The 23242-nt window shown below is 35.5% G+C and overlaps 1 protein-coding gene across 1 annotated transcript in view; it reads left to right on the top strand.

The window, feature by feature from the left end:
* The window catches only part of NRXN1 (neurexin 1), a 745532-nt gene that overhangs the window by 100431 nt on the left and 621859 nt on the right, over window positions 1-23242 (top strand). The gene's annotated exons all lie outside the window — the stretch shown is intronic.

Below are 23242 nucleotides of genomic sequence, written 5' to 3'. Positions count from 1 at the left end.
GGACAAAGGAATGAGGAAGAATGAAAGCCAAAGAGAAGTGTGGGGTTTTTTCCAGATTTTTTAAATCTTTTTGGTTTTTTATGTAAAGGATACCAGCCATGTTTACTTTCTTTCTCCTGGAGGGAACACATGCAGTAGGGTCAAGACTTTTCCTGTATAAATAAACACCAGGTTTTGCTATGACGATACTTGTTCACAGACATCACATAAATATATTTTTATTATAAGAAGATGGTCATTAAAACCCATTAAATCTGTGTTACATATGATGAATAATACAGTTCAGTTCATCTTAAGCATTTGTCAGGGTGTGCCTACTCTTGGTCTAAATCAGAAAGCCAACCCGCATGGTCGTACTTTGCTAAACAGTTAAATTAGAAACAACCTTCTGGGTTCCTTGGTGTCTTGGCTGATTTAGTGTTTCCACACCTAGAAAGTTCATGTGATGCAAAGACTGTAATTACAAACCTGTAGTGTCTCATTCCTCTTCATATCAGACTCTCTGGAGAGACTGTGTACCTGGTTATAGGTGGGATACTGTTATGTGTCTTCTGGAGCTGTAAAACTTCTTGCTTTGGAAAAGTTTTAAGCAAGTACAATGAAAAATGGTCTACTGACTTCTTTGTTTTATAGGTTTGGGTTTTTTGTTGGATGCTGATCCTTGTGTTTTTCTTAACAATACCTTGTATGTATGACTTCCCTATTACTTATTATTCCTATCTTATTCCTTAATGGTAGATGTCTTGGGTGGAGTTACCTTAAAATGACATTTTATGGTAACTCGACCTTGACATTATAGATAATTTTTATTAATATTAAGGCATTCTTTTTCTATACATAATGTAGTATGTACAACAGTGAAGGATTTCTTGTATAAAAGGATGAAAACATAAATATTATGAATATGTATTATGATTGATGGAATCAATATGATCTGGAAAGCAGATTAAAGCAAAACAAAGACTTTGCAAGTATTATGCAATAGTTAGACATTTATACTTTAATTTTAAAAGAATTAACAACTATAGTCGCAAAAAATGACCTTGGTTATATTAGCTACATTAATTTTAATGAATGTGCCATGTGACATAATTTAAACACCAGTCACCAGTCATCTAATCATTTGACAACGCTTTTCTTTTCACATTTTAACTTTTTATTAGATTTATCCAATTTATATGGGAATACTGATTACTTTACTATGTTTTGATAATAACAATATTTCTTCTGCAAATATAACAGTGTATATTTGTTTAAATGGATGGAAAGGGTTTATATGTATACAAACTCCAGTTGCTTGTAACAGAAAATATCCCTCAATATTGAACCATATCCTCAATCGGGAAAATGGCATCATTTTATCGTCTGTCCTGAAACTACTCTAATATCTGCTACTAAAACATGTGACCTTGAAACAGTTGTGATAACGCACATTCATAACACATGAAAATATAACAAAGTAGGAGTGCGATGTAAAGGAACAAAGGGACAAAAGAGGAGCTCAGCATTGAATTCATTTACTTCAATCTTTCATTATAAGTTCAATTCCTTTAGAGGTAGGTAAGGTCAGTAGCAAAAGAGATTGCAAAATGCTGAGTGATTATATCATGAATTAATCTTATTTTGGAAATGTAAGCAATAAAAAACTTTTAAGAAGCTTTACTATGTAACTTGCCTTGAAGACTATAAATGGCTGAAGCACCACCATCTTCTTTAATTGTGTACATAGCCTTTAGGATACTGGAAAAGGAAACAAAAGAGAATGTACCTTCAGAATTAGGCTAGGATGTTGACAGGGCAGGGACCTGGTGTTGGCAGAAGAAGGAGGGGTGAGGCAGCCTTTCCAAGCAGACAAGCAATACAAAATCCAGTACGATCTCACTGGACGCACCTGCTATTTGTCATTTAGTTGTAAACATAAATTGGGATACTCTGGATAATTTCCCCACAAAGACTGTGTTGAAGCTTTATCAATATTAACAAAGACACCCTTACAGAAAGGCAAAAGCAAAGCTCAGAAGATGTCACAGTGCTGAGATATCTGTCAGTACTCGAGGACGTATAACTCAATCTATTTACAAAACCAGCTGTCATAAAGCAGGATATAACATAAAGCTGAGAGCCTAAGTAGAAGTTTGTCTCATAACTTTAGTGCTATACAAAACTTGTTTCCTGATCCATTACTCCTTGTAGATGTTAAGCCTAACTCTGGGAAGAACCTCAAGCTTTTAGTTGTACTGGCATTCATTTATTTTCTGAAATACTTAGGAATTCCTATTTTTCCCCTGGAAATCACCTGCCTGTACACAACTTTAGCAGTAGAGTTGTCGCAGCTGTGGTGGTGAAAAGATACGGGCAAGGCAAGGTTTGTAAAATGGGGTTCATGTTTTCATTAGATCACTTGAATATGCTACTCAGAGCAATTGTTTGAATTTAAAGCAAACCTTGAAGTCTGCTGTTCATAATAGACATGAAAAAGTATTTGTTTGGCCGGAACAAATTTGTGCCCAAACAGATTTGTGCTCAAACAAATTTTGTCTGCTTTCTCCAACTATTATAGGTGATCTAATACAACTACTGTTTACACCTATAGTCCTTACCTTGTCAAAAGTTAGTACCTCTCAGATTTCCCATGCAGAACTATTTTGTGATGAATAGTAATACAACTAAGATTACATGGCAACTAATGTAAAACACTCCATTTCTTTATTAAAAAAAAAAAATACTCTCCTTTTTGTTTTCTTTTGATGAGCAATGAAAGGGATTTATAATTTAGTTACTATAACATAGTGACATGTATTACTTCCTTTTTATATTGTAGTTCTCTTAAGCGTATACATATTTTTACCTATAGTTTATTTCCATGTAAATAACTGACTTTTGACGATATATGTTACTCATTCTCTACCTAAAGACTATGTTCATACTCCTATCCTATTACTTTAGAGATTATATACAGCTTTAAATCGTACATGTGTCACTCAGGTCCATAACAAACTATTAAATGATATCTAGCTGAGCACTGTGTTTCTACCAAAAGACTGATTGTACAACTGCAATTTATTCTATTAGATTACAGTTTTTTGATGTGCTGCTATTTGCTATAATGTGTATAAATGCTGAAGAAAGATTTCAGAATGTCAATTGATATATATGTCAAATTCCCTGCCCAAAGAGGGCAAGTTTTATGTTGCACAAGCTATCATACAATATCTGTAAAACCAAAGTGTTGCCACTGGGTATTTGTAAGAGCAGAATTTTGTTAATTATCAATCAAAATAAAAAATAGGGTACTGAAAAATAAAAGTAATTTAAATAAATCTTTAAACAATCATGACCATTAAAATGGTATGTTATAGCTAAGTAATTTAGTAGTGCATGTGTCAAGAAACACAAATATCACCTTGTGCTAGTAACCTCCCCTGACATCACATTATGTGGAATTCAGTCATTAACCTCAATGCGACCACAAGTTCATCTTACTGCGATGACTTCCATTTTTGCTCTGTTTTCAAAGAACTAAAATAGTTTTGGCCTCTTACACTCTGCGGACCTCCTGGGGATGTTGAAAAGCCTATTCTCATCTGCTTTTGTGTGTGCTGCTTCAAAAGAGGTCTGAAAGCCACGCATCCTCCAGCCTTCCTTGGCCTGAGCCATCAATAGTCCAGAAGCTGTCCAAATGCTTGGGAACAGCCCTGAGCTCCAGCACAGCTTATTGGTGGCTCAGTGCCTGGTTGACATGGACTCAGTTACTTGCCTTCTCAACTGCAGCTGGCTTTTGCCTGGCAAGCGCAAAACATGAGCAGAGGGCTTTCTTGACTCTCTGTACCTGTTCACATAGTTGTATATCCTAGGTGATGGCAGCTTATTTGAAGGACTCACTGCTAGAATTGGACTGGGTTAATTTAGGAGTTTTACACAGAATGAGGTTGCCAAGCTCAGGTAACTGAAATTATTTCTAAGTGACATTACAGAAGAAGAATGGGTAACCTATGTTTCCCCACTCAATCTCTTAGTTGCTTCTACTGATAAGAAAGAACAAATCAATAATGTTTAAAAATTTAGTCACCATTTAGCATGGCCCAAAAATTCTGACAGTCTTGTATAATCTACAAAATAATCAACACAACAGTTTTAAAAATATTCTATATGAAATGTACCTGATTATTTTTTTTTTAAGGAGAATTATCTTTTCAAAGAAATTAAGGAAATTTAAACATAAAGCTCTTCAAAGTGCCCCAAAGAGCAGTAACTAAATATCATATCTGTGCTATAGTGACTTTTTTTTTTCAAAAGAGCCTCATAAATATAGTTAAGTAGTGGCTGATGGTCACAAAAAATATTGCAATTAAGTTCTTGTGTGAAACCCATGCACCTATTCCTACACATGTGTTTCAATAAACATTTATACTATCTTTATATTTTTATGGTTAATCTGTTCAAATTTCTGTTCAACATCACAATGAACTATGCATTAAATGTTTTAATCAGAAGGGTGATATCTTTATGTATTTAAAAGTTGTGGTGCATTGAAGCAAATAATTTACTTGCACTTCAGTGAGTGACACCTAGCAAGCCTAGAACATGGCATTTGGAGCTGCAGATTCATCTTTATGCTGAAATGTGATCAATTAATGTTCCCTAAGGAGAAAAATGCAGCAGAACATGACTGTTGAAGACGTTTTCTGTCTAAAGTACCTGGCTCAGAAGAAATCCGTCAACATCAGGAATTCTGTCTTGAGACACATATGTGCAAAATTATATCTGAGGTAGCTGATTCCTAATCAACAGTATGAGATTGTAAGGACCTGTCATAAATATCAAGAAAACTATTTGAAGAAAGGGGAACACACTTATTTAAAAAATGGTATTTTTCTGACATAAGTCACTACGTGATAATGTCCAATCCATGCCGTGTGTTCTAGCTCCTCTCCACCACCAAAATAACATTAATTATCATATTCTGAATAATTCTGATGTCACTCAGAATTATCATGTGTAATATATACATATGTATATATGTCATAGGTCTCCTGTGGTTTCAGAGGAAAGAAAATAAATGTGGAACTAGAAGGGATTTTATGTAAAAAAAAAAATGTTATATTTAAAAAAATGTAGATTTCTGCTGGGTCCAGAAAGTGTTGTCATGTGAGATAGTACACATTTAAGGTTTTGGCTTCTTCCACACTAGGCTCCACTTCTGAGCATTGATTTCTCCAGAAGATGGGTATGCTGATTGAGACCCTTTCAAAATAATATTAAAGCTCTTTCAAAATAGAGGATACAAATTTCAGGTCAAAAAGTAGGTGGGGATCTATTGAGGATGGGAAACAGTAAGGCCGTCACTCTGAAGAGGTAAAAAAAAAAAAATCTTGAGCAGGTAAGCAATGAAGAAATAGGAAAACTAGGTATTTCTTCCTTAAAGGGAACATTTATTTTTATGTATATAAAAATAGCAAACGAGAATTAAAAGCTGCAGTGATCTGCATATTTTTGGCACAATTACATTCCATGATAGTTTCATACAAATTTCATTGGCATTTCCAATGAAACAGAGATTTCAGAGAGGTGTATTCCTTGATAGCCTGTAGAATATCCTGGAACCTTCTCCTTTACACCTTTTTTTAATATCTGATGACATTACTGAGCCAAATACATTGTTGAGTGACACTGAAGATTACAGCTTCACTCTAGCACTACACCTAAGATTTTCCTAGGATAAAATTCAGCCCTTGAAATCTACAAGAGCAGCTAAACAAATCAGTCCAACAGACTAATTTCTATTATTTCATGGAAAACCATAAGTAATTGGAGATTATTGTACATCTCACTTATAGCAGAAGCCTTAACAGACTTTAATATTAATCCAATCAGAGTCATGCTCAGTGGAGTTTCACCAGTTAAGTGGAAAGAAATCAGAGCCCTAGGGAGGAGTATTTTCAAATATCTCTAAGATTTGTCTACATGCAAGCTAACTAAATTCAGGAGTAAACTTTTTTGCAATCTCTAAAGCCACTAAATTTAATGAAAGTGAAGAACTCTTAAGAAAACCGCCCTAAAATTGTACTGATATAAGTGCAAATGTGGACTATGCTCTCTAAATGCACATCATAATGATATCTTGGTATCAAGAATGACTTCCCGCAAAAGAGTTGAAAGAGACATTTAAATAGTCTGGTCAGAACTGATTGTTCTTGTAGGAGTAAGAACACTGCGTACAAGATTTTTAACCTACTCTTTACAGCAATTTTCTATGCCTGTAATAATATGCCAAGCTACTTAGAAACAACAAAAAATTTAATTATCCAGTCTCCTTTAAAATCTTTTAATTAAACAATATAATGTGCACTCATACTAGTAATATGTGTCTTTCCTGATATTCAAAGCCTTCTATAACCCTGTTATTCTTAATTGCTTGAAGGTAGCTTTCTATCTTCACTTCAGAGACCACCCAGAACAATTAAGTTTCAGTAGAACAGTGGATCTGTGCAATGAACTGGGAAATCCAGGAGCACAAAGGAGAAAACTTTCATAGGAATTGAGCCTTGACGATGGACCATGGACTTCACTATGAAATTCCACTTTTACCATTCTTTTAATAGTTTTCATACATACCTACCTGTAATCCATATTTTTTTTCCAGGCTTAGGAGGAAAGGAAAGTGATTTAATCTCTTTATTGAATTCATTTACTGTAGTGAAAGAAGTAATTTTTTTCCCCACTTACAACAGCTGTGTTTTGGTTGGGTTTTTTTTTTCTGTTGGTACCCACTTACACTAATTTTCTGATCAGTACACCATTTAATTTAAAGCATGTTTTTGTAACTTGCTAATGTAATTTAGAGATTCTGGGACATTCTGTTGCCTGCTGAAAGTAGACATTTGTTTCTTAAAGAAGGGAAATATCTGGACGGATTCACTAGCACCTTCTCTAAAGCTATACGGAGGCAACCTTGGATAATAAGACTATCAGAGACAGTGATAGGCCACACCTGATGCTGTTGGCATCACAGCATTTATTTGAGTAGCTTCATTATATCAGGGTGGGAGGCAATAAAAGCAGCTGGGTCTAATCCCTTTCATCTGCCTTTGCACATTCTTCAGACAGAGAAGAGACTTCCCAGACAGCAAAATTCAGCAATAAGTGAGTATAAGTCTGTAAATTTTTCACTGGAGTTACCCTTAGTTAACAGGTCTGTCCTGCATTTCATATCATGAGCCACTGTTATCCCATTTTCTGAAAGAGTATCCATCCAAAGGAAAGGAGGCTGAATATCTTCCTGTGACCATTAATATTCTGCTTCTGAAGCACAACTGTTAGCTGAAAACCCTAAGAGATTGATTCCTGATGCCAGCTGCATTGGTAATGACGTGACCCTACTCCCACCCAACAGTAACATCTCTCTCTAGGATTAAAAATTAGAAATAATTTACCTGTTTTCCCACTTCATTGAACCTGAATATCTTTATTAGGAAGAGCTTGGGTTATATCAAAAAGGTGCTAGATAAATTCTTTCCATCTGAGAAAAGGGGCATTGCAGACATTTTGCTGATAATACAAGCTGGTCCTTTGAATTTCTCAGTTAATGGCTCTGCTTAACAACTTGGTCTTACAAGGTACTACGCTTAGTATTTGCAAAGTCTATTAGAAATCTTCAAAGAAACCACCAAGCTCAGTTACAGGCACATCGTTTTTGAAAACTATGTTTGCATGCATATGAGATACTTAGTGCTGTGCTTTTACTATTGAACCTGTGCAAAACAAAGTGTAAATTAGTTTTAGAGCCACATGCCTCTTTGACAATGCTGTTTTCGCTATGAATGACATGTTGTTTAAATGGATATTTGATATTATTTCTATTAACTGCAACTGCTGACTAGTTGTTACATAGTTTTCAATTTAGAAGAGTTATTTGGGTGTAATTACATTGAACTGTAATACTGGTATATGTTTACATCATCACAAAGATGAGGCAAGAGTTCAAAAAATTCTTATTCTATTTTAATTTAATCTTCGTATACCTGAACACCCCCAGATCATTGTGCTACAAGTACTGAACTAGTGCTCTCATTTCACCTGAATACTTGTGCAAACTATGAATTTTGCATGTATACCTCAAGGTGCTTTCATCACTATGAACCTTCAAACACATGTAGATACAGCTGTGTCTGTGTCAGTCATGAACTGATTTTTTTGGTGTCCTTAGCAGACTTTTCAGCCCTATAGTTATCTGCAATAAATTATTCAAATAAGGATACTGTCCATGACTGTAACTGTATTATAAAGTTTTGAAGAAAATTTAGACTTCAGAAAAGCATCATTTAAAAGTATGTAAGTGTAAGATCGAAGCAACAAAGGTAAACATGGAAACTGGTAATTTTATATGATTCTTGACAACTTATTTAACTGTATAGGATTGGTATGTTCATACATATCCATACATCCTGTATTAGACAGAGGAAAAGATTTATGCAAAATCTATACTCTCAACATTACATAAAGCCACCTGAGTCCCACTGTTCGTCTACTGCTACTTACCCCCTCAGAGCAAAGGAGGGAGCTTTTTAGACTACTGTGAAAAGGATATATTCCTGTATTTCTATCAAAATTATTGAGAAGCACTGAACACATAGAGAAAACACAGTAAGTCATTCACAATTCTAAAGGACAAATTCCTCAACAATTTTAATAGTATATATACGTTTAACGTACGTACATGTAGCTCCATTGAGGACATAGGCACATACACAGATGAATAAAAATGCCCTGAGACCATTCAGTTCTGCTATACTTCATGAGTTTACCTCTCAGAAATGCCACTATTTCAAGTTTTCTATAATGACAAATAGGTAATAAAAATGACTGCTGTGTCTGCATCCATAAATCACTATTATGTGCCATTTATTCTCTCTTCCAGGAAACCACATGTATTTGATATTTATTCATTGTTCTAAAATAGATGAGAGTTACGCCTTGTGTTGTCCCTGAAATGGATAGCCTTGTTAAAGAAACAGGATTTTGAAAGTTCTGCATTTATTGAGCTGCTATAAAAGTAATACAAAAGTGTAACTAATATTTTGCTTTTCAGACACCTAGAAGATCTGTATATTGGCTATATAGCTTTTAATAAGTACATATAACTCTCAGAAATGTACATATATCTAGGTCATGCTAATTACCCACCTTGGGAGGGAAGAATGTGCCTATACTTCTCTACCTAGTTGGCATACTCTTGAGACCCAAGTCAGAAGAGCAGGCTTCAGAATTTCTAAAAATACATTTCCTAAGTTCTTACCCATTAAACTGCTTAAAGATGAGGTCTCTCATGTACTAGCTGTCAGCCTGCAATTTGTATTATACAGGAAATAAGACTAGATAATAAGACCCAACATTTCTGGCCTTGAAGCCTATGGATCACATGTAATAGAGAAATTTCTGTGGTAATGTGTTAAGAAATTGCCAGACTATAAAAACAGCCACCTCAGTTTTATTTTACTAGGGATAATTTTATTGTATTTCTTGTGTAGGTGGAATTACGTATCAATGAGTCTCCCAAAACACCAAGTCAAGCCCTAACACTCTTTGTGGACTAGCTGGAAAAACCATTCAAAGCATTCCCTTAAGTCAGAATGTAACATGAAAACTGAAACATCTTCATGGAAAAGCCTCAAACATCTATGGAAGTGTGAATCAAAAGGAGATTAATCTTTCTCAAAGTTCAACGTTTTGCTGTGATCATTTATTTTGAATACTTCAAATTGAGTACTACAGTTAAACAGTCTCTTTTTCAGGAATGTTATGCCCTTCAGTATTTTTTTTTCATACAGACTCTCATAACACATTTAAATCAGGGTATGAAGGTCTTCCAGTTATACAGTAATAAAAGAGGTTACCATGTTATACAGCAATTGCTACACCAGATAAACCTGGGCAAAATACTTCTGTGAACTATTTGTGCAGCAAAAATGGAGCTGTTCATTTTTACTCTTTGATACAGGGAAAGCTGACAAATTCAATGAGGAACAGAAATTGTAATCTAATCCAGAAAATTTTATAAACCGGAGGCTAAAGCAGTCCTGTAAGAGTGCTCTGAATTAGGCAGAAGAAAGATTCAAACTCCTAAGAACCAGAGTTTTACTTTAAAGACTGAACCCAGTGTTCTAATATTTCGTTTCTCTTTGAACATCACCATTCAAATATATATTCACTGTGAGTTAAGTAGTCTTCTGTAGTTGCAGTATGCTCACACAAAAGGAGAGGATGGAATCATAGGCTACTTCAGTAAAGGATTCATGATTCTACATTAGAATTTTCTTTACTTATGAAGACTTCAAATACTTTCTTAATCTTCAGTTTTACTGTAGTCAGGAAAAGATTCTGTTACTTGCTAAGTTTAATTTAAGGAAGTTAGAATATTTCTAGTTTAAAAGAATTCCAAACTTCTCCCTGAAAAATACATGTTGACTATCGGAGAGAAGGAGGAAAGCCAGTTGTTGAGGTGTATCTTCTACGCATCATTACCAATGTCCAGTTTCCCACCTTGTAGACAAACAGACATTGGTTTATTAACATCCTGCTATTGAGTGATGATTTACTAATACAGTGTGTGAAATACGTGTACAAACAGCTGAATATGCGCCACTGGAGAGAATACAATAGCATGTTCACTTGGATGTGGGGGGAAGAATGTCTCCGCTACAATTTTTTTTTTTTATTTTATGCACTAATTATTCAAAATTATAATATGGAAGCATTTCTGTGTGTAGTAAACAGGAGGCCTCTCTTTCACCACATCTATCCTCATTTTCTAATCTGCCTCTGTGTCCTTAAGAAATCTGGAATTGATACACCCATTACTACACATGCTCTGTGGGGAAAAGCCATAGGGGGGTGGGAAACTGGACATTCGGTCTGCTTGCGTGAGGAAAAGCTGAATGCTATTTCTCCATTCCTTTGGACTGTGCTCAAACTGTACCAATGCTGCACAGAGGAACAGGTTTCAAATACACGCCTGTAGTTCCTCCTGTGCTGCTGTACGGTGAGCCTGGGGACTTCAGAAACCCTGTGAGCAGCTTCCTGCTTGGACTCAGTGTCATCCCTCAGAACTGGCAGCGTCTGATATTTTCAGATAATTAATTTAGTAGAAGTGTTTGAGAACATGGAATATGGAAATGTCACTACAAGGACGCTATCATATTTTTGAAGGCTGTTATAGAGTAATTGACAGCAAAAAAGAAAAAAAACAAACCAAACAAACAAAAAAACCCAAACCAAAACAACAAACAACCCCCCCAGTGATTATAATTAGATCATTTGGTATAATATATATTGGATTATAATATTCACCTGCTCATAACTGAGTACATGGGAGGAAAAAACCACACAACCTGTTTTCCTTCATATTTGCAATACATATTTATTTTATCTTGTGTTGCCCCTGTTTTCTAAGAGTCTTTGTTTAGTAGGAGAACTGCTGAAGCCCTGATGCATTCATGGTTGCAAAATGTCTGTCATTATGCTGAAGGACAGAGGAAAGCCTAATTGGCAGTTAAAGCATGAACTTTCTATACCTTAAAGTAAGGTTGTCAGTGACCATTTTGCCCTTAGCGCATCTGCTGGCAGTTTCAGCAGATGTTTGAGTATCAGTGAAGCCTGGTCAAAACTGTTGACGTGCCCAGGCATGTTATTCGTGCTGAAAAACCAGCTTTCCAGTACTCCAGAACTGCTATATCTTTGATTCAAAAGCTAGATTAATTTATTTTTAAGAGCTCTGCATGGAGCCCCTCTGATTGCTTCAATGTTTGAGCTGCTTGTAGGGTTTTTCTGTAACTAGGCACTAAAAATAAAACAAGCAGACAGTAGTGTCAATCAGGATGGTTTGGGAAGAGAAATTCATCAGTAGTAACACAGAGCAAGAAAGGAAGAAGAGGAAACTTCGAACATTGTTGCTGGGTAAACTTCCTAATTTAGTTACCTAAATTAGCATTATTTTTTGCTGGATTTTAGTTTTCTTTAGAAGCTATACAAGTTGTGTTTGGGCTGGTTTTCCTTCTGCCTTGTTTTGTGTGTGTTGGGGTTTTTTGTAACTAAAATGGGTAATGAACAGGGTTTCTGTGGTCTAAGAACAAAGCCACTACTTGTGTGGAGACAGATGAAATATTAATTGGATTACAGGTGCACTTAATTATCGTGCACTGAAGGTGTTCAGTTTTCCTATGATCAAGGCAGTAGTGTGAATGTGGACTGAGAGAAAGGGTTTTTTTTCTTGTGCTAAGTAGAAACCTCAGAGAATATGAAAAGGGTGAGTAAAGCTGACTGGAACTTCACTAAAAAATTTATGCATCTCTTGTCCCTTCTGCTTCCCGAAGGACAGTGTTTTTCCTCATAGTGTGAAAGTTTACCTTTCTTTTGTGAAGCACTTTGCTAATTAAATACCTGTAGCACCTCTGAGATGCTTGCAGCGTGGGAGGATGGTGACTTTTGGCACACAGTAGTAAGAGCAGAGTGTTCTAGGTTACTGTATTCAAAACTTCTCCTAAAAAGCTAAGACATTAAGTAGAAAACTACATGGACAAACTTCAGTAGCCTGACATTTAAATCTGTTTCTAGACAGATTTGAAAACTACCTGTGTCTGTGAAGTTTCAATGGAGCCAGGAAGGCTCTGAAGAGCTATAGAAATATAGGCATAAAAGATTTTATTATTCCATTCTTTTCTTCTACTGTCTGTGTCTCCCTGCTGCTAGGAGAAAGGTAAGGTAACTGCTCCAAAGCTTTAAAACACCATAGCTATTTCCTGCCAAGTATTTTCTCCTAGGACCAACTGTTCCAATATTCAATAGTCCCAGCCAAACCTTTAATAAAACCAACCACCCGACCACTTTGTTATTTATATTGCAAAGGTCAGGAAGGGGATGAGAAGTTTAGAAGAACGGGAAGTGGAAAGAGCCATTGGTGTGGGAGGGGACTGCAATTTAGAAGTGCAAAACCCAGACCTGGCAATCTTTTGGCATCACAAGGTCCTTGCTTGGCTTGAGTGTGTGGAGAAAACTGCCTGAGAGACCTGGAAGATGTGCCTAATGCAAGCTATTTAGTTGTTCATTTAGTCTTTAAAAGGAAGAACCCTGCTTATGCATTTCTGTTGCTTTTGACGTATGACTGGAGTTCAACAATGCTATATTTTTGTCAAAGACATTTCAACTCTGATGCTTTCATATCTTCAATTTTCATAATTGATTGGATAACAAAATTACTTATCAAGTTCATGACAACACTTTTTTCAGAGAAAAAGGTTTCCTTCAACCATCCTCCTCCCCTCATTATGGTGTTTTAAATCATATCACTGAAATATTTAGGCTATAAGCTTGATTTGATCATCAGCTGTACATCAGCAAAGAATGTTTTCAAATACAGTGAATTAAATAGAGCTGCGTGTATTTTAGCATGCGTGGTTTCAGACCAGTTGAGAAGGATGTTGTGAAGTATATCTATATCAAGAGAGGAAGGCTAATGAAGACTAAACCCCAAGACCTCTAAGTCTGAAGCAGAGGTCTATGATATTTGCCTAACCAGATTAGGTCCATGGGCAAAACTAAGTAGCAGAGTGCTCTCACATGATCCAAGAGTTGATAGCAGTGGCAAAAGTAGTAAGAATTAATAAGAAGACATAAGAAAGGAGAAATTACTATGTTTGCCTCTAAAATGAGCAAGCTGAAAGAGTCAAAAACAGTTTTACCTCATCCCTTTACACCATTGACTTGCCAACAGACCTTCTGCTATTTCCACCAAAATTTTCATAATGTTCGTTTGGCTTAACTTTAAATAAAGAGAAATAATTGAAATAATCTCTGACTCTCCAAAGCATACACATTTAGGGATAGGTTTTTTTAAAAGTATGAAGGTACATAACTCTTACATGTGGTATTAAGTACCTGAGTACTTCTAGAAGCCTATTCCCAAACCACATTGATATAAGCTTAAAAGACCTTGAAACCCAAATGCCTGAAATCTAATATCAAATATAATGGTAGAAGAAAATAGAATGAAGAAGAGATGGGAAGAGGTAGAGTATATGTTGTTCCATAAAATAATGTGTTTGAATATGAAGCCCAAATATTTCTATTCCCCATAAAGATGTTGAATTTTTTATATCTAAACATGGAAAAAGTCAAAACCAAACCCCCTCACTTTTTTTAAGTCTAAAAATTTTATGAGGAAATGGCATATATACATTACATACACACAAACATCACTTACATGCATTAAAATGTCAAATAATCTGAAATAGAAGTAGCACTGTTTCAGAACTACTTTGTGTATAAATCCAGGAGGAATATCTATATAAAGTGACTCTGGAGCACAATGCAGCATGCTGAATGCATTTAAAATTTATCAGCAAGCTCCCTTTAGTTATCAAGCTGGAGAACATTTATCCTATTCATTATTGACATCTCCCAGAATTCTTTCTATGGTTTTGTGCAAATAGCTTGTCAGCCTTTTGGCAAATAGGGGTGATTTTCAGTAACATTTTTCAGATTCTTCAAATTGAATTATACATCCAGAGGCAGTCAATCCTTCTTACCATTAATTTTACAGAAAAAAAGTCCTTTTATAGTAAAGGCTAACTCTACAAAGGGGACCTAAGCATCGCAACGCTAACAGAGATCTAACCAAAGTGCTAGAGAGATCCTGCCCACCAGAATTCACAACCCTTGGCTTAGCACTCAGAATTGTTCTACAATAGATGGAAAAGTGTTAAGTGCCTATGGGTACTGGGGGAATTTTAGTACTGGAAACTCCTGTAACTGTGAAGAAGTGGTTGAGTAAAGATCGTGAGGTCTATACTGTGTTTGTCATAATTTACACTGAATTTGCAAATGTCTAAATTTTGGCTTTGAGCATGACAACACTAAGGCACGCTAATGGCTATAGCCCTGTGTATGTTTTGGCAACTTCTAGCTTTTGTTTGTTCTCTTTGAATTCAAATGTGTTAAAACATTTTATTTCAAAGTAGCTTAAAAAAAAGTCTATAATGACAGCTATGGACTGTTAACTTAATTTTAGTAATTCATTAAAATGTGAGATACATTACCATTTGATAAATATATAAAGACCTTGTCCAGTATTTATTAGGCCTTTGACCTCTCTTTTCTTGCATATTGAGAGTCTGGAAAGAAGGCCTAAACAGGTGATGATTACAGCAACACGTGAAATCTTTACGTCATCTCTAGCACCACAGTTGGGAATAGCACTGTGCTGCAGCGTGGAGCCTTACTTAAGCACGGAGAGCAGAGTCACTGCCACGCAACAGGCTGATCCAGCACAGACAGCAGAATTGCCAGAGGGATGGTATAATCTCACGTACACAAATCTTTTATTGCTACAGACTGAGACACACTCAGAAAGATTTAAGGTTTTGATCAGCCTAGAATATGTGGGGTATAAAATTACTTCCCTTCCAGTACTCAGAAGTTCAGGACTCACCCACTGTTATAAAAGTCAATAAAAGTGTGAAGAGTGAAGTGTGCTGAATGAGGTTCTTCGCAATGCATTTAGTTTGGCATATCATATTGTAAAGAAAAGTCTGAGGTTCTCTTTTAGCTATCAGATGTAGCCTTCTGCAAATGGAAAAAGGTGAGTTTCTAGAATTACAGATCAACTTGCAATGATTTAACACTTTCCTTAAGAAAATACTTATTAGTATAGAAGGTTGGATTGCGGGAAAATGCCTTAGAAATCCATTGAGGTTTGCACACGGATTATATTATCAAATGTCAGCTAATAACTACTTTTTTGCATGGCAAACCCACCTCTTACTATCAAACTGTTTATGTCATCATCTAGTTTTCAGTTATCTTAAAGAATGCACATATAGCTGTGAGCTGGTGGTCAATAAGTGATCGCTTTTAAAATGTTTTTTATATTTCAAAATACAGAGATGACAAAGACAGTATTGTTTTCATGATTCCACTTCTTTTGAATCTTCTCTTGAAGTTCTACTATTGTGTTTTCTTTGGAGTGAAGGAACAAAATAGCTGATGCTTTATGTCCCTGTCTTATTCCTCAGCTGCAGGAAAGACTCCCACTTTCTTGAGCAGGATTTCAACCTGGAAGCATGCTGCAGAATGGAATTTGGCAGGGTTTATGTTAAATGCTTTATTAAAACTGGAGCCAAATTTTTCCTGTAGCTACTGCCTGTCTCTTCAGTTGCTAAAAGTGGCAAGTCTAAAACCAAGAAGGTGGGGGTAGAAGTGTAGGCAAAGATATGTCAGGCAGTAAGTCCATTGTGATCAAGCGATGAAAGAGGCTATCAAGGGTAGTCCACTAATTGCCACCTTCCTACTGAGCAGAGGTCCTCAACAGACAGAAGTTGCTGAAGAGCGCTATTGCAACCTCTGTGGTGAATTCGTGTTTTGGCAGAGCTGTTGCTGGGGCATAGGTATGCAAACCCCAGTACCTTTACAGTGAGAAAATTCTTCATAGTCCATCTCTTGGGAATAACAACTAATTGCTCTAAACTTGTGAGGGAGGAGACAGGGAAAGGATCGTGGTATTATTTATTATAAAGGTATTGGATATAACTGTATAAAAGCCAAAATTCTGCCATGAAACCGGGTACTATGTCAGCTATTAACTTGCTTATGTGGTAAATTGTGAGTGCTGCTCTTATCATTGAATTGCTCATAGAAAAATGGGAAAAAAAAAAAAAAAAAAGCCACCTGCTCTCCTTCATCCAGCCCAGAGATATTATTGGCAGGCTGATATGGAAGAAATTAGTTTTGTGTTCAGAATGATAGCAATGAAAAGGGTCATCAATATAGCTAATATTACTATTGATTTAATATTGCTTTTTTTTTTTTACTTGCAGTATTGCTTTGCCATGACCTTTCTTTCCTGTACAGTGCGTTCTCTCTTCTCCGCTTTTAAGAAACGAAAATATACATCTCTCAGTCTATGCCTTGAAGTAGTCAATAGGTGCTGAAGGAATGTTTTTAACTTTGGGCTTTGATGTAAGACTTCAAGACTTTGGGCTATGGCAGTATATGTCATTAAAATATACTTTAAACTGTGGGATAATCTAGAAAAGTGTAGGGTCTTAAAATGTTATAAAGTATTATCATCTATGTGATGAAGCAGTAGTTTAAATAGTATAAAACTCAGTCACTAATTTTTGTTATATAAATTCCTTTTTGAGGCTTTATATAATTCAATATAAATAAATTTAAAATCAGATTACTCAGATACCTCGAAGCTTTAAATATATTAGCCTCTTTTCCTCTAGGCTTTATGGAGTAACCTTAATTCTACTTTGAATCAATAATCTCGCTGTGATCTTGTTCATTAGTTAAACTATGTAAGGGCAATATCCTAGCCTCACTGAAGTCCATGGCAAAACTCTTATTGATTAAAATGAGGTTGGCAGCTCAGCCTTCTTATATTTTCAACATTTAAAGAAATACTACTTACAGAACTTTTAAAGAATAATTATAAATTTTCTCTTTATTTTTTCATATGTGAAATATATAGGAATTAAATAGCCATTTAACAGCCATAATATTTGCAAAAGTATGCACAAACTACCCTAGTCACAAAAATAGTGTAGGTCACAGATTTATGCTAGAGAAAAAATTACATGATATTGTAGAGTTATCAAGTTCAGCAAGTGTTATAAATCTTAATCAAAGATACTAAGCAGTTAGTCTTACTGTATTCAAATTAGAATGCAGATGAAGATACAATACTATATTATTTAAAATACAGTTTTAATACAGGCAATGCTGAGATGAAATTTCTTTCAGAGCTGGGAATATGTTGTTGTAAGGTAAAATTGCTCAGAATCAGCTGATAACTGATTCTTGCTATTCATAGTGTTCTTCCTGAAAAAAAGTTGTAGTCAGTCAAACTTGGCTCTGTTGTATAAAGCCAGGAAAAGCATAGGTGTGCTAAGCAGGTTTTCAGCATCATTTCAGTTTTGGTTGCTGTAAACTATAGAGCATTAACTATTACTCTTCATCTGAATAACTTGTGTTTTTATTTTTAAAGTGATATGGCTTTTAAAAGAAGAAATGTGTGATTTGGGTGTCTGAGTAGTTCAAGCTTAAGGTATAGGAATAACAAAATGTGTTTTAGCTCTTGCAACCCAAAGCCAAGTTGCTATATTTGACGTTTACATCCTCCCCATTCAGCTTTGCTCTGGGGTAGGAGCAGCAATTCTTTGACGTGGGTGGGTCTTGGCTATCCAACTTACAGCTACTTCAACATGAAATCTTAGCAGTGGCATTATGCGTGTCAGGTCAGCAGTAATAATGCTTTCAGGGTATTATCTTGGAAAGGCTGGAAGGCTGTGGATGTCACTTACAGACTTCTTATTGTTCTTCTCTACATTGTGCTGAAGCCTTTTTTTTCATTGCTCATAATCACTTTGAAGAATGAGGTCTTAGCTGCACTGTGTATAACTATGTTCCTGTGAGCAATTGGAGAGCAAGAAAAAGGCAAAAGAGCCAACAGACATATTTTATGAAACCTTATAATGTTTCATAAATTTTACTAGGAGCTAGGATCTAATTCGGCACCTGCTGAATTTAGGGCCACCCCAGAGATACTTGTGACAAATTATGTGACTTTGAATGCCCCATTACAGCATCAAGAGATAAATGGGAAACAGTGCTTCTTGAGGGAGGCCTTTCTTTGTGGCAGTGTCATGTGAAGTGCTGCCAGAGAGCATATTTGCCAACCTTATGCAATGTGAGGCTTTCTTTCGTCCTGGGGTAAGTCCCAGAAAGCTGGGTAAGCTGGCTTAATAGTCCCTTTTCTGTCATCGGAGTCCTGTGAAAGCGTGTAGCAAACTTTGAAGAGAAGATGATTTTCCTTTCCATCATTATTAAGACTATATTCTATATTTATTGAATAAGTACCTTCCTAGTCTAATTATTCTCAGAACCTCAGTTCTATTTGAACAGGTTATTTCTGAAGAATGTAAATTGTATTGCTGACATACAAAGACATTTGCTTAGGAGACACGCCTGTTAGTCACACTAACCTACAGATGAAACCTTTGAAACCAATCTGCGTCAGGATGTGTATTTCTATTACTGAGTCCATGCTCGAGTCCATAAATTTATACCCTAAAATGGGAGAAAAATGGGGTTTTTTATGTTGCAGTTCCATGAGAAGGTGGTTACTTGTGGGTTTTCTTTACATTCACTAAGCCAGTATTTTGCATGTTGTGATATCCCAAAGGTCATTTAAAATATCTTTCTCTAGTTTTATAGAAATTTTATGAAAAAAAAGAAAAAAAGCATTAGGAAAAATGACTTCAACATGGTATTTAAAAGTTTATGATTCATTACAGTTTGCATACTTTTGTTTGATTCCCTTGGAAATTTTGTTCTGTACGATTTTTCAAAATAAGAAATGACATTTGGGGAAAAAGAAAGAAAGAGACCAGCCTCTGTGCAAGAAATCTATTATAATTCTTCCCCCCCCCTTCTCCCTGTGTGGTTCACAGAGATGGAAAAAAGTTATTGATCCAAGCAAGAGATCAATAGGCAGAGCCACTCACAATTAGACATTCTGTAGAAAATAACTTGAGTCAAATTAACCTGGAGCACTTGATGCAGTTTTGCCTGGTAACCTTGCTCTCGAGCATGTTTTAAGTTTAATAAATTATATTTATGTGGTAAAAAGGGGTGTCTTGAGAATTGTTAGAGATATACTCTCTAGGTTGCACTGTAATCCCCTTTGTAATCACTTATTAGTATAGCTTTTATGCTTTGAGATTATAGGGTTTTATTTCAAAAGACCATGGTCATACTGCTTTTATTAGCTTTACTTCTAAAGGTCATGTCACAGTTGTCAAAAATAACCATAGATCTTAGTATTAATATTTTAAAAGTATATTTAAAACACAACATCAGCAAAGCTGATATTGTTACTCTCCCTTTGGTAATTTAAGGTTGGGGAGCTTTACTGATTAAACCCTTCATTTTAATTTTAAACATTTGCATTTAAAAGGTAACTTCTTTGACTGGTAATAAATGAGGCATTGGTTATATTTAATAACTCCCATGCATTGTGGTGTCACAGCAGACCCAAAAGATAGTACATGCTGTCACATTTAGGATGATAGATTTTATAAAACTGTGTTGCATAAAGATGAACCCTTTTGTGCTACCTTGCAAGGTTGCCATGGAGACGGAGCACTGCTTCATGGGAGTTTCACTTTTCTGGTAATGTTAGATACTGAACCCAAAGCTGCTTCTTTAGATTGTTCTTAAATCTCACTTTTAATATGATAGCATTTTGTAGAGACTTATGATTTATCTGTTGTATCTTTATTTTCTCAGAAATATCTCCTATAATGCTGTCATAGCTGAAGTACTAAGCTTGTTAACTTACCAAATGCTGAACATAGTAGGCAGTCTAAAGATTTGTTATTTTATGTTCCATGCCATTGCTCAATTTTATAAATATTTAGGGTACGTTTTGCAATTCTATACTTTCTCTGAACTATAAAAAGAAAGATCTCAGATATTTATAGCCTATGGAAACATTTTTATCATGGGATAAATCATTACAGACAATATGCTGTAGACAAATAAATCCTGTCAATTTTTTTAAAAAAACGATTTTGCTAGCAAAATGAATTTAAATCTTAGATATATGTATTATAGTTACAAAATTGGTTTTAGGGCTGCAAATAAAATCCCAATTGTTTGTGAGTTATCATGCATTTCTCGGTAATATGTGATGTATATTTATTATACTGTATAGGTAAGAAATCGTATGGGAACTTCGGTTGATTCTGACATTTATAAGCCAGTGATTTTCTTTATCTTTACAAATAAAAATGACTGACATGGAAATCCTTCCTCCCTGCCTTAAGCATATATTTCTGAATGTTTGGCTGTGGATCGTTCGCTGTGCTGAATCAGCCAGAACTATAATATTCTCAAGATACAGCCAACTCCTTGACATATGGCAGAAAATATATACATGAATGTAAGTCATACCATTTGGTACCCAGTTGGAGCTCCCTAGCTATGTTAATGAAATTCATGCAATAAGAATATTTTTCTGGAGGAAGGATCTCTTGCTGTTTTCAAATGAAAACAGATAAAATAAAATGCTTTCCCGAGGAAAGTGCTGGAAATTGTTCTGCATGTTCTTTTGCCCCATTCATATGGAATGTTCCCCCAGAGTGCTGCAATATTTGTTCAGAGCATCTAGGAGAGAGACTGGGAAATGTTTCACAAATGACTGAGACAACTGCAAGCGGGTGCTGGAAGATGTGAGAGCCTCTTCCTGCATGCCTCTGCGTGGGGAAAGATGGCACCGTGCTCGGTGTGCTAATTAAACAGGTTTTCCTTTTGCTCTTGCCTCCCGTTTGAAGTAATCTTGGAACAAAGAGAGACTGGAAAGGCCAGGAAAGGGATGTCTTAGGAGGAATGGAATGAAATGAGGGAAGACTTTTTCTTCTGCCTTACTTGCAAAAATTTAGACAAATGCAGTAGAGAAAAATCCCTCCCTTTTAATGTTTAAATCCATCTACAACCTGTCCTGCTGCTGTATGCAAACTTGCATGCTGTCCTCATTTTGCTACAATTTCACTGATAAGATTTACATGGACCCTTTGTGCTTGCTGCCTTTCTCCCTAAAATTAAGTAGTTTTTCAAATGTTTGCATCTTGTTGCTTATGTGAAGGATTAAAACCTGTTCAGTAGGCAGCACATTCAATATCCTCATTTTTTTCTTCTAATCCTCTAATTAGTGAGTAGAGGTTGTAAATGTAGAGTAAGAACTTTTAGAAATTGTTCTTCACTTAAGTGTGGGAGTTCTTGTTTTGTTTTGCTACTTATGTTGAGAGCTACTATGTCAGAATGTGCTGTGACCTCACCACAGTTTCAACTGATTTTCCTGTTCCCCAAATAGTAGGAGTAGTTCTTAATAATTTTCTAAGAAGCAAATTTAAACTAAAATTTCAGAAGTAAGTATCTTTTTATTGAATATGTTAAACTAGCACTGCTTTTGTTTTCATGTATTGTAAATAACTTAGGCTTCAACATTTTGCTCCAGAATGCTGCTGTGTTTAAAAATGTAATATGATTTCAGTAAAGAGTCTATACAATTTGTAATGAATAAGAGTTCATTACCATACTTTAAATTACTTCTTCATTATCAAGAGTACTACCAGAGAGTAGGAGACAAGCTGGTAAGGAAGGCTGTGAAAAAGTCTACCACTCATATTACAGTGCTTATTCTAAATGGTGGTGGTAATTCCCTATTTTATGTAAATATTCATCTCTATCTAGAAACTCATGTTCTGAAATACCTGTTCATTAAGAGAGGACTTTGTCCGTCTGGGAATCTCCTAAAATACCAATAACATCTTTCTCTCTGTCTTAAAGAGGAAGTGTTCCCCTAATCAATATGTTTAACATATGGAACGCATATGACTTTTTATCTACTAGAGTAGATAAAAGAAGATCAGAAGGCTCAGATCCTGAGCTGCCTTCTCTGTCACAAAATAAATTCAGACAATATTTTGGATAACAAGCCATGCGTCATCATCAGAAAAATCTTCTGTTGCTATTGGCACCTCAGTTCTGTCTGATAAAGAATGATCATATAGGAAAATGTAAAATACTGCAAACCAGAGGGAGGAGATAGAAATGATGTTTAATAATCAGCAATTCCTTACTGTCATAAATTACTTCCAACTTGATTTTTTTTTTAGCAGAAACATTTTTTTCACATAAATGAATAATAGAAAAAATCACTTTCACTTCAGATACAAACTCTAGCCAGGATTCCTGTAGTATTATCACTGCAAATAAAATGCAATGACCCTCAGTATGCAAAAGGTTAAATACTCTGCTAGCACTTACATTTTTGCATGTTTGCTGTGCTGACTCACTAAAGTGTGCACTCGAGTTCTCTCCTTCTCCCTGTAATAAGGATGTCACACTCTTCAAAAAAGATTGCTTTCTTCACCTTCTGCCTGACAAGATGCATACCAATTTAATTCCAAAATTTTACAATAAGCTGATCTTTCACTTTGAACATGCTGACAGGTATCTTGTGGCAGGAACGTAGCAGAATACTGCTAGCTACTTCTTATAAGTAGCACAAAATGTAGGGCCTTTTAATTGCACTTTAAGAACACTACTATAGATGCATTTATTTATTCAAATACAACACTTAATAGTGGAGCTGAAGAAACTCACATGAGCACCTTCATGGCTG

This window comes from Egretta garzetta, unplaced genomic scaffold (assembly GCF_000687185.1).
Source record: "Egretta garzetta isolate BGI_Z169 unplaced genomic scaffold, ASM68718v1 scaffold11, whole genome shotgun sequence".
Taxonomy (NCBI): domain Eukaryota; kingdom Metazoa; phylum Chordata; class Aves; order Pelecaniformes; family Ardeidae; genus Egretta; species Egretta garzetta.
Note: the sequence above shows the minus strand (reverse complement) of the source record. Positions and strands in the feature narration are given on the sequence as shown.